This window comes from Sminthopsis crassicaudata, chromosome 2 (assembly GCF_048593235.1).
Source record: "Sminthopsis crassicaudata isolate SCR6 chromosome 2, ASM4859323v1, whole genome shotgun sequence".
NCBI lineage: Eukaryota > Metazoa > Chordata > Mammalia > Dasyuromorphia > Dasyuridae > Sminthopsis > Sminthopsis crassicaudata.
The window spans coordinates 41180796-41184495 of NC_133618.1; positions in this window are offsets into that span (position 1 = coordinate 41180796).

Sequence of the window (3700 nt, forward strand, 5' to 3'; positions counted from 1 at the left end):
CTGGAGATAACATCTTCTTGGCTTTGAAGTCAGTATAGGACACATATATCAGGTCAATTAATTTTAAAGATGAGAAAACAAATTCAATAAAATTAAATGCTTTCCCCTACTATGCAATACCTATGGACAATGGTTATTAGCTTTTCTCAGTTTGCTCCACTGATGGCAAGAAAGAATTTTGTTTCCAAGCCAAGATGGGAATGTAGATAACTCCTAATTCTATGTGCTTCACAAGTGACAAACACTATATTCTCAATACCTCCAAAAGGCAGATATTGTAGGTATTATTATCCTCATTTTACAAATAAGACTTGGGTAAAATCATTTAGTAAATAATATTACTTTTTTTTCCCCAATGATATTAAGCCTTCCATTCCTATGGATGATTTTTTGGGGGGCAAAAGATAAAAATTTAAAACATATTTTAAATTACAATGCCACTTTTTAAATAGCACATTCTATGTATGTTGCAATAGAAGGTACCATGGAGATAGTAGGTTGCAGTAGGAGGCACAATGGTTTTGAGTCACAGGACCTGGATTCAAGTCCTGCCTCCAACATTTAATACTTGTGTAAATTTGGGCAAGTCATTTGATTTCTCTGGGCCTCAATTTCCCATCTATAAAATGAATGAGTTGGACTGGATTATCTTGCATGCCCTTCCAGTTCTAAACCTATAATGCTGTCATGTTATCTAAAAAGGGATGGGACTACAGAAAATGAGTGCAGATTGAAGCAAACTATTTTCACCTTTTTTGCCTTTTTTTTTTTTCTTTCTCATGTTTTGGTTTTTTAAAAATTTTTTTTGTTCTGACTTTTCTCTCCCAACATGACTGATATGCACATATATTTATATATAAATAAATGTACATGTATAATCTAAAATAAATAAATAAAGTTTTTAAAAAATATAATAAAAAGAGGTGGGAGAATCTTGCCATTAAATCATTTATCACAAGTGTCCTACAGACTGTTTTCTGATTAGCTGGCTCTGTGGTCAAAACCAATTTTCTTATATTCTTTTTGGAAGCAGGTAGGTGCATCAATGTTTAGAACTTTGAACTGGGAGTCAAGAAAACCTGTTCTGGAACCTAAGCAAACATTTGACTATAGTCTGACTCAGTTTTCTCAACCTTGAAATAGGGACCATAATAGCACTTGTCACCTAAAGCTATTAGAATGAAACGAGATAATATTTGTTAAGTATTTTGCAAGTCTTAAAGTGTTCAATGCTAATTGATTATTATTTTTATCAGCCAGGGGACAAAAGGGAAAGAATTTTTAAGCAAATGATTTTTAGATGTATTTTTTCCAAGCAGTCCCTCATTTCCTACACTGTTGCCATGAGGCTCAAAGACCAGCTGAATCCCTATTTTTAAGGGATTAAAACAAGCTGTGATGAAAGGTTAAATAGCTTATCCAAGATCAGGTTACATGAGTTAGCAACTAACCCAGAATAGGAGCCCAGGGCTTGTTGTTTGTACATAGTAATTTTCCTCTCCTAATTAAAATCTCTAACTGGAGCTGAGCACAGGATAGGAGGGGAAAAAAAAAAAAGAATTAGTAAAGCTCTAGAATAACTGGTTGTCACTGACTCATCCCTGTATAAAACAGGGATGGGGAACTTCTTTTCTGCCAGGAGCTATTTGGATATTTCTAACATTTTCATGGGTCATACAAAATTACCAATTTAAAAACAAAGGCAGTGGGAGGGATTTTTTTGTACCTAGCTTTCAGCTCATCATTGCCTGCAGTTGCCTTGGCAGGCCAGACCAAATGATTTTATGGGCTTTATGCCATCTGCAGATCAAGCATTCCCCACCCCTGGTATAGACAAATGGCATTGATGGACTCACTATAAAGTTTCTATCAGAATGGTTTCTGGAACTGTTCTGCTTTCTTGGTATGGTTTTTATTATCATAAGAAAAAGTCCTCTTATAGCCTCTTTTTCAGTGGGTCCTCTTCTTAAGATTCTACATCATGCCGAGCAATTGGCAGTTTCTGGAAACAACAGGACTTTTCATATTGGTGTCTACAACGTGGGCAAGGACTTTTGCTTATCCTGGCAAGGACTTATTCTGAGCCCTTCAGAGGAGTTAGACCAGGCCATCTCAATTTGTGTCTTTTCTTCTCTAAGTATTCTCTTTTTTAGGCTAATCAATCTCAACCAATTCTCATGTGGAAATATCTTCAGTGTCTTTCCTATCTACTTTATCAAAGTCTACCCTATAAGGTATTGTCCAGCCCTGAACTTCATATGTGATCAATTTTCCTTTGATAATTTCTGAATAAAATATAAGATAATATCTCATCTAAGTAGATATATGTGAGAGTGTGGATGCAAAATGTTGTTTGTATCAGGTTTAAATATGGTCACTGTGTTGGTCTTGCTTACCTGTAACAAGGAAGAGTTCAATGGAGCAGAGAACCATGTTGGAAAAACAATTTACAAAAATGAAATGTGTCAATATTTAGAAATAAAGTAAAATAAAATATATCAAAATGTAAGGGAACATTTTTTTTTCCTGAAAAGCCTTAAAAACTGTCCCTCCCCAAGGATATACAAAGAGGAGGCCCAATTAAATCCAAGGCAAATCAATGCAATTGTTTTGGGTAATGGATCTTCTCCAAACATCTTCACCATGTTTGTCATACATAAAATATTATACTTCTAAGAAAGATAAGCTTAACATTGTAAGGATGACTTTTTTATTTGTTTTTGCTATAAGGTGAGAGGGATAAGGAAGGGAGAATCAGTAAAAATCCTAGATTTCTTTCTTTCTATTCTGTTTAAGCTTCTGGCTATAGGAAATGGAAGAATTAGGAGAAGAATGAGCCTACAATGACGTGAATGGAATCATTTCCTGAGCAAACAGTATTACCCAAGCTGTTGTGCAACATCTGTCAGTTCCCTTGCCTTCTTTTTTCAGAGATTCAAGTAAGTGAGCTCAGAATGCAACCTGACATAGGGCACTGCAGAAAGGGAAAATCTAGGCTGAGCTTCTAGGTTAATTTAGGAACTGAATCATTTTGTGACTTTAAGGATCAAGCAGAGGAAATGTCTTTAACATTGTGTGCTTATTGAGTCACCCCAGTATTTAGCAGTTTATTTAGTATGTATTGACTCTAAGTTGGGGGAGAAATTCTGGTTGAGCAACTGCTCTTTTAGATGTTTTCTAACCTATTTTTTAGCAACAATATACTTCCTATCAATATGTTTCATTATTCCAGTCAGAGACAGAGAGATTCATCTCAAAGATTGTAAGCTACATGGGGGCAGGGTCCTGTTCATCTTGATCTTCCCCAAATATCTTCACCATGTTCAAATTCATCATACACAAAATATTATACTTCTAAGAAAGGTTTTGGGGAAACCACAATGTACACAGCATTACAGAATTTAAAAGCTAAAAGGAAAATTAGGTCATCTAATCCAATCCCATCATTTTTACAAAGGAGGAAATTGAAACTCAGAGAAATTAAGTTCAATGTAATTTTTAAATGATTAAAAAAAAGCATTGTATCCAGAGTGTTATACTAGGCTCTGGAGCTTTACAAAATTTAAGTAAAGATATGATTCTTGACCTTATGAAATATATATTTCCATATATATTATATATATATATATAATATATATATGTTTTCATACATGAAAGCAAAAAGAAAGACAGTGATTCTCCTCAAGGAGAAGGGACAATA